This window comes from Rhododendron vialii, chromosome 11a (genome assembly GCF_030253575.1).
Source record: "Rhododendron vialii isolate Sample 1 chromosome 11a, ASM3025357v1".
In the NCBI taxonomy this organism is placed as follows: domain Eukaryota; kingdom Viridiplantae; phylum Streptophyta; class Magnoliopsida; order Ericales; family Ericaceae; genus Rhododendron; species Rhododendron vialii.
This window is the reverse complement of record NC_080567.1, coordinates 3,708,076-3,716,833: the sequence shown is the minus strand read 5'-3', so window position 1 is coordinate 3,716,833 and position 8,758 is coordinate 3,708,076. Positions and strand designations below refer to the sequence as shown.

Genomic DNA, 8,758 nt, shown 5'->3' with positions numbered 1-8,758 from the left:
ACCGACAAAGCCAATTGATAAGTCGTTGCCCCTACTCTTCCGGTAATCTCATACGGCCCAATATACCTCGATGCCAATTTCTTCTTTCCTTAGAAGCGAACAACCCCTTTCCAAGGTGATACACGAATGAACACACGGTCACCCACCTAAAATTCCAAATCTCTCCTTCCTTTGTTAGCATAGCTCTTTTGACAATCTTGTGCAATTTTTAAACGCTCCCTTATAATTTGAACTCCATAAATGGTTTGTTTAACCATTTCAAGACCTAGCATCCGATCCTCACCCAATTGCTCCTTTTGCCGAGGCAACATCTGTCTCTCACCAACATCGTTCCAACAAATTGGTGTCATGCACCTCCTACCGTATAACGCTTCATACGGTGGCATACCAATGCTGTTGTGATAACTATTATTGTAGGCAAACTCAATCAACAACAAATATTCATCCCAGCTACCCTTAAAATCAAGAACACATGCCCTCAGCATATCCTCCAAAGTCTGAAAGGTCCGTTTAGATTGCTCGTCGGTTTGAGGACGGAAAGCTATACTAAATTTCAGTGAAGTACCCATAGCTTGCTGCAAACCCACCCAAAATCCATAAGTAAACTTTGGATTTCTGTCACTAACAATAGTCAAAGGCGCACCATGCAATCTAACAATCCCACTGACATAAATTTGAGCATACTTATCTATAGAGTACGTAGTCTTGACATGTAGGAAATGAGCCATTTTCGTCAATCGATCCGCAAAAACCCAAATCGAATCATAACCTCCCTTAGAACGCAGTAGCCCTGTCACAAAATCCATTATTACATGTTTCCATTTCCACTCCGGTATAGGAAGATTCCATAACAGACCCGCCGGTCTTTGATGCTCAACTTTCACTCGCTGACATGTCAAGCAACTAGCCACAAATTCTACAATCTCTCTCTTCATGCCAACCCACCAATAAAACTCTCTCAAGTCATGATACAACTTTGTACTTCCTGGATGCATAGCATAAGCTAAACTGTGTGCCTTGTCCAAGATTTCCCTTTTTAGAGTTGCATCATCAGGAACACACATTCTATGTCCATACAAAAGCATACCATCCTCTCGAATATTGAATTCAAAAGTCTTACCTTTAACTACCTTCTTTTGAATTTCTTCCATATGTGGATCATCACGTTGTCCATCCCGAATACAGTCCACAAATAAAGGCCGAACACTGAATCTCGCCAACAAAACATCATTGCTATTCAAGAAAAACTCCATACCCATCTGTTTTAGCTCAGTAAAATTTACAACTCTTGAACACTGGATACAAACCATTTTTGTTGCTGTCTTCCGACTCAAAGCATTAGCAACCACATTCGCTTTCCCTGGATGATAATGAATAGAGCAATCATAATCTTTAATTAATTTCATCCACCGTCTTTGCCTCAAATTCAACTCCTTTTGTGTAAATAAATACTTAAGACTTTGATGATCGGAATAGATTTTACAAGTCACTCCATATAAGTAATGCCTCCACAACTTAAGTGCAAATACGAGAGCCGCTAGCTTCAAATCTTGCGTAGGGTAATTATGTTCATGATTTTTCAATTGCCTCGAAGCAAAAGCAATAACCTTACCTCATTGCATAAGAACACAACCCAAACCTTGATGAGAAGCATCAATGTAAATTGCCATGTCCACGGTACCCATCATAATAGTCAATACCGGCGCAGATACCAACCGAGTCTTCAATTCCTGAAAACTGTCTTCACATTCATTAGACCATACAAACTTTACATCTTTTCTAGTCAATTTGGCCATGGGCAACGCAATAGAAGAAAAACCCTGAATAAATCTCTGATAATATCTTGTTACACCAAGGAAACTTCGGATTTCAGAAATATTAGTCGGCCTTTCCCAATTCACTACTACCTCCACCTTCTTTGGATCCACACAAATGCCATCTCTAGAGATCATATGACCCAGAAACGCAACACTTTCAAGCCAAAATTCGCATTTGCTCAATTTACCATACAATCACTTATCGCGTAAAGTCTGCAATATAATTCTCAAATGTTGCTCATGATCCTCCTTAGTTCGGGAATAGATCAGAATATTGTCAATAAACACAATGACGAACAATCCAGCTACAGCTCAAACACCCTATTCATAAGATCCATAAATACCGCTGGAGATTAGTCACTCCGAAAGGCATAACAAGAAACTCATAATGGCCATACCTCGTTCGAAAAGCCATTTTGGAGACATCACTGTCCTTCACCTTAACCTGATGGTATCCCAGTCTCAAATCAATTTTTGAAAAGACGACCACTCCCTGCAACTAATCAAACAAATCATCAATTCTAGCAACGGATACTTATTCCGTATCATCACCTTATTTAGCTGCCTGTAATAAATGCGCATATGCATAGTACCAACTTTTTTCTTCACAAATAAAACTGGTGCACCCCACGGTGACATACTTGATTGAATAAGCCCTTTGTCAAGTAAATCTTTCAATTGAATTTTCAATTCTAGCAACTCAGCTAGCGCCATTCGATACGGTGGATTAGAAATAGGATTCATTCCTAGTATCAATTCAATAGTAAATTCCACCTCCCTACCAAGCACAATTCCTTGTAATTCATCTAGAAAGACATCCAAAAACTCCCTCACAATCGATATATCCAATAACTCTAACGGTTTCTTCTCCGTGTCAACAACATAGGCCAAATACCCCCTGACATCCCTTCCTCAACATACTCACAGCTTTAAGAGCAGATAACATACCAACTACAGAAGTTTGTCTATCACCAAAGAATTTAATTTCCGACTCACCCGGTATTTTAAAGACAACTTCTTTACTAAAGCAATCTAAAGATGCATGATGTGTAGATAATAAATCCATTCCTAGAATAACATCAAAATCGGACATTATTAAAGGAATCAAATCAACTTCTAGATTTCTACTACACATACTCACCACATACTTAGGAAAAAATACCCCAACTATCACCACTTCTCCAATGGGAGTAGATATCACCAAAGCAGTGTCTAATAACACATAATGCTTATTCAAATACAAACTAAACAAGTTCGACACAAAAGAATGCGTAGAACCAAGATTAATTAAATTTGTTCATTAACACCACAAACCATAAGAGTACCTGTCACCACATTCGGAGTTGCATGAACATTTTGCCGTGTCATGGCAAACACTCTCCCTGGTGCTGTAGGTTCACTTGCTCCACCACCCCGACCAACAGACCCACCAAAATTCGTTCCACGGCCAGCCAGAACACTGCCACTAAATGATGCACCTGAAGCTTGCAGTTTCGTGCAATGAGTTGAAATGCCCCATTTCTCCACATCTAAAACATTTAAACCCTTTCCCCGATTCCGGACAATCTGTCATGCGATGATCGGGCGACCCACATCGATAACACTAAAAAGGAGTCCCACGTCCACTTGAACTACTCCCCCTGCCAAAACTTGGCTTACTTGCCTCATAGCCTTGACTGTCTTGTTGTTTACCCTCACTTTGACCTTTCAAATGTTGAAATCTACCTCCACCTCCATAAAACCCGCCTGGTTTTCCCCCCTGGCTTGCCTACTTTGCCTCGAATTTACTCTTCTTTGATTGTTCTCATTTGCTAAACATTTCTTTAACATCCTTGCCAATCTTTTTCGCCGTTTCAATCAAATCCACATAGTCTTTTTCTTTATAAGCCGTCATTTTGGTTTGAGCATTTTCCTCCAGTCCACTTCTGAACTGTCTACCCTTCTTTTCTTCAGTATCCACCATATCTGTAGCATAGGCTGAAAAAGCATTAAACTTGGCTTCATATTCGGCCACCGACATACTCCTCTGTTTAAGATTAATAAAATTTGCTTCCTGCAGGAAACAATACATCTTAGAAAAGTAATGATCATTAAAAGCCTTCACAAACCTCGCCCATGCAATTACTTGCGACGCTGGTGGCTAAACATTTAGTAATGGGGCTGAGAGCAACCTCTGACTTGACTCCCACCATATTAAAGCTTGCCATTTTAAGGAAAAGGTTACCAAGGTCACCTATTATTCATTAGTAACTCTCATAGCTGTTAGAACCCTCTCAATCATTTTCAACCAATCCTCTGCCTCTTGAGGTTTAAAAGTACCCTCAAACTCCATTGGATAAAGCTTCTTGAATTTCTCTAGTAATCCAACATTCTAATTAACCAGAGGTGCAGCTTGTCGTTCAGCATACTGTGCTAAAGCTGCCAAAAGTCTATCTATATCTCTAGCCCCTGCCTGAACTCCTGCCGGTGTAGTCCCAGCAGCCGAATCAGCTTGATTAGGATGGGAAGAGGCTTCTCCTTCCATTTTCCTTACCTGTTGCAATTCAATTTAACAACAGCAACAACATATACTATCTTTATCATGTTAGATAAACAAATACTAAACTATTTGACAAAATATAATCGACTCCTAAATCCACTGCTAGATCGCTGCTTGCTCAACGACTCTCAGAATCTAGATAAGCCTAGGCTTTGATACCAAGCTCTCACATTCCACCCCGGGCCAGCACTCAAATGAGCCCAAACCGACATGAGGGTGCAACATCAACCACTAACCCATTCCTACAATTCAAGTTCTAGCATTTAAGTTAACCAACAGTCAATTTATTGATAACACAAAGCATATCATTCTTACAAACACAGCGGAAGTCTCAAGAAAGCATTAAACTAAACAATGAACTAGATTTAAAAATAGGTTGCAACTACATCCCTATCTACAATATTTCGCCAAAACTCGTCCAACCTTCCTGACATGCTACCCTAAGCGAAGGTACAACCACACGATGATCAACAGTGGATATCTACAACACCTGCAAAACTGGATTCCATAATGGAATCCGGAAGTGTTTATGAGACATGGATGCAATTCCATATTAAAGGTACAACTGAAAGATAATCTCAACTTGTCAACAGTTTATCGAGAAATTAAAAGCAACACTGGGCACACAGCCAATAATTTAAGGCACAAACCTTTTGGCATAAAGCCAATCACCGGGCACACATCCAACATTCAAGTTCAATTCAATATAGAACAACATCTATGAATCAAACACTCACCTTGTACTCCAAAAGAAAGTACTACTTATTGTTTCGGTGCTCCTTGGTTCACCGACTCGTCACCTATCCACAAGCCAAACATTTTAGTATAGAAATATTTGAAAGGCTTAACAAATATAAAACTTAGGTAAGTTCACCAATTCACACCCCAAAACCAATAATCTCGCAAAACACACACAAGAGACAATCCGATAACCCTGCGGTCTATGATTTTATGGAGTTAATCTACTCATCCGCGTATCCTGATATTTTTTACCTCAAACCATAGACACGTACAGGAACGTTATATTGAAATCTCAAAATTTTCCAGGCTTTGCATCTATTTCTAAGCAGATAACAACGAAACCAAGAACTTGCAGCAAATTTTGCAGAACAGATTTTTAACTACTTCAAACTGAAATCTGCTATTCCACAAGAATAATTAGGTTACAATGCTGATCAATTATGAGAGCCCCACGAGTCTAGTTTCAGAAAAATCAAGCGGAACGTAAAACTGTTACCCGAGCTAGGAGATATGCCCGTTTCCCAAGATGTGTCAGTGCTATCTGCACCTACACAAATCTGACAGCAGTTTGGTGCGTGATTTTTATCTTTTTCCAAACTTCATATAAAATTCTGATATTTTTACAGCATATGCTAAACACATAGAGGCATATCCAGTAAAAATACCAGAAAATACAGGACAGATTCAACTTGTTCAAAACACAGTTTAGCATATTCATAAGATATACAAATTTTCTGTAATAAAACCCAACTCCAACCTCTAAAACCCTCTCCCATGGATTCAATCCAACTCTTATAACTTCAATAAAGTGCATACTAGATGTAGAACATGAAACCTAGCATGAGAAACATGAAATTCAACACTTAAAGAGATGAAAATTACCTAATTAAGCTTCAATTCAACCTAAGTCTAATTTTCTTCTTCTTCTTCTTCTTCTTCTTCCACTGTTGGTCTCTCTCTCTCTCTCTCTCTCTCTCTCTCTCTCTCTCTCTCTCTAACGTAGAAGACAGAACGTTCTTCTGGGTTTCTTTTTTTTTTTTTCTTTTTTTGATAAGTTACACACACCTCACACACACACAGCACACATGCACAACACTAGGGGAAATTCACTCTTTGGCCCTTTAAGTTATTAAATGTAACTTCAAAGCACCTCAAATATAAAGGGTGTTACATTATGGCTTTTGTAGAGGGAGTTTAAGAGAGTGTTTCCGTAGAATATCGTGGCTATTGGGGGTGAATTGTGTGTATAATTTTGGAACTCTGAGGGTCCTTTATACAGACACCGGATGACATCACTCCAACCAATCATAATGCACGAATTAATAGGAAGTATATATGCATAAGATATCTTCTCAAAATCTCCTTTCGTAGCCCAAAAGAATCAAAATTTGGCTGCTAAGGTTTTAAGCATCGGATCAAACGATTGACAGAACATTCTAGAATCTAAAAAAAGGACGATCTGGCGGCCAAGGAATGGTTTTCGTGGGCGAGGGATCAATCTCTTAGGGAGATTTTCAAACAACATGTTTCATGGGTGAAAGAATGAAGTTGGGGTTGTGAGATCAACATTACAGCCGACATATGTATTTTTCTAGGATGCTGTATTTCTGTCTGAAAGGCTATTTGGCTCTGAATTGGGTCCTCTAAATGGCTAAAAGTGCTCACCAAAAGTCCATGGGTTTACTAGAAGTCAATTAGCAATCACTGTATTCATTCATCATTGGGATGGTCCCCAAGGTGGGACTTGAAGTAATTGTTAGGCCAAATTGGGGTGTCTACACATGGCTATCGAGATGATGAGGAAACTTTCCTATCTTCCTGGAATAGGTTTGGGGCGTAATCTGCAAGGCCTGTCTGAATTTCCTAACTTTCCATCAAATCTTGGGTAGTATGGTTTGGGGTTTGACCCTACAGAAGAGGAGGCTGAGAAAGAAAGGAAGGGAAACAAGGTCCGAAGAGCATTATTCCAAGATCTCGTCCCTTTTCGCTTTGTGCCAGAAAAAGAGGCTACCTATCAGGGGCATCCAGAACCATTTTGGGATTCCGAGACAAAAAAGCAACACCCTGGGTTTGAGATCTTCGCTATCGACACTTGGGAGGACGAGGAAATTGAGAAGCTGAAGGCACTGGTAAAGACTTTGGCACCAAATTGGGAAAATGTTTTCAATTCAGGCAATCTTGAGTCTCTATTTGGGGAAGCTGGTCCTATGGGTTCGGTCAAGGATGTAGAGGTGATGATGCTGGGGGACGAAGCTATCGAAGACCCAACCTTGCTCATTGTGGAAGCCATTGGAGACTATAAAAATTGCACTGTAACACCTGTTGTAACTTGTACTGACACTGACTCTGAGTCTTCTGAGACTAACACTGAGTCCTCTAAGTCTAGCTTTGAGTCGAAATTTGTGCCCTTGGGCCCTCCACATCGCAGCTTTTATTTCGAGTTCGAGTCCATTGCCATGCATCCTTCTGTGGGAACCTCTAATGAAATCAATGAAGTGACTGATTCCACTTACCCCTTTGTGTTTGAAATAAATTGCATTGACCCCGATGATGAAGGGATAGAGTTCGAAGGGGACATCCCCAAGGAACTGAGATCTCTAATCGAAAGGGAAGACGAAAGGCATACCCAGCCTATAAAAGAAGAAGTAATTTCAATAAACTTGAGAGATGAGGAGAATCCCCGAATGGTTCAAATCGGCTCCGCATTGTCTCCAAAAGAATGCCAAGAATACATAAGCTTGCTCAAAGAGTTTGAAGATGCCTTTGCATGGTCCCACGTAGACATGCCCGAAATCGATCCTGAAACTGCGGAACACCGAATTACCCTCTATCTCGATGCAAAGTTAGTTAAGCAAAAATTGAGAAAAATGAGGCCTGATTGGGTACTAAAGATAAAAGAAGAAATCACCAAATAGATTAACGCCGAATTTCTAATGGTAACTGAATACCCTCAATGGGTCACAAACATTGTGCATGTCCCCAAAATGGACGGCGAGATTTGAATCTGTGTAGACTTTAGGGATCTAAGCAAAGCTTGTCCCAAAGACGACTTCCCTTGCTTCATATTGATGTACTTATAGACAATACTGCTAAGCATGCTTTGTTTTCTTTCATGGACGGATTTTCAGGATACAATCAAATCCTCATGGCACCCGAGAACCGTGAAAAGACTACCTTTACCACCGAATGAAGGACCTACTGCTATCGAGTTATGCCATTTGGGTTAAAGAATGCTGGGGCAACTTATCAAAGGGCTGCGAAGGCATTGCTTCACGATATGATTCACAAAGAAGTGGAGGTCTATGTTGATGACATGATTGTCAAATCCAAGGAATGGGATGGCCATCTTTCTGCACTCGGGAAGTTCTTTGAAAGGATCCAAAAGTATAGAATGCGCCTCAACCCAGCGAAGTGTACATTCGGGGTCACGACAGGAAAAATGCTTGGGTTCGTGATCACAGCCCGAGGTATCGAAGTAGATCCCTCCAAAATCAAAGCTATTCTTGAAATGGAGCCACCACGGTCCGAAAAAGATGTACACAGTTTCCTTGGAAAAATCCAATTCATTAGCAGATTCATCGCCAAGTTGACCACGACTTGCGAGCCGATATTTCACTTACTCAAAAAGGGTGTCCCCTTTAAATGGGATGAGAAGTGTCAA

At 40.2% G+C, this 8,758-nt stretch overlaps 1 protein-coding gene across 1 annotated transcript in view; it reads left to right on the top strand.

Annotated features, from left to right (window-relative positions):
- Positions 1–7,114: 7,114 nt before the first annotated feature.
- Positions 7,115–8,758, top strand: part of LOC131308156 (peroxisomal acyl-coenzyme A oxidase 1-like) — a 90,567-nt gene continuing 88,923 nt past the window's right edge. The window contains exon 1 of the mRNA XM_058334972.1: positions 7,115–7,118. The gene's annotated coding sequence lies outside the window, so the exon portion shown is untranslated. The remainder of the gene's footprint in view (positions 7,119–8,758) is intronic.